This window comes from Myotis davidii, unplaced genomic scaffold (genome assembly GCF_000327345.1).
Source record: "Myotis davidii unplaced genomic scaffold, ASM32734v1 scaffold363, whole genome shotgun sequence".
In the NCBI taxonomy this organism is placed as follows: Eukaryota; Metazoa; Chordata; class Mammalia; order Chiroptera; family Vespertilionidae; genus Myotis; species Myotis davidii.
Window position 1 is genome coordinate 3,543,035 of NW_006294069.1, and position 311 is coordinate 3,543,345.

The window sequence follows — 311 nt, forward strand, 5'->3', positions numbered from 1 at the left end:
GAAAGGCACCCCACCCCAGCGCTCTGGAAATCGGCATCAAGACTCAATTTGGAGCTGGGCACAGAGTTCTGTCCTGTGGGGCAGCGGGGTCCTCCGAGGTGGGAATGTGGCCCCACCTACACGCGTCCACTGCCTTTACCAGGGGGCGGAGCAGAAGGAAGACCTGGTGGTGTCCCCGTTCACAGAATCGGCCCCCGCAGAACTCGGGCAGGGAGTGGGCAGATAGGGGAGGGAGCCCTGCCCCGGGAGTGCCAGGGTTCGGGTCCGCGGGGAGAGCGCAGCGCTGCGGCCCTGGGCCCCCAGGGGCTCCC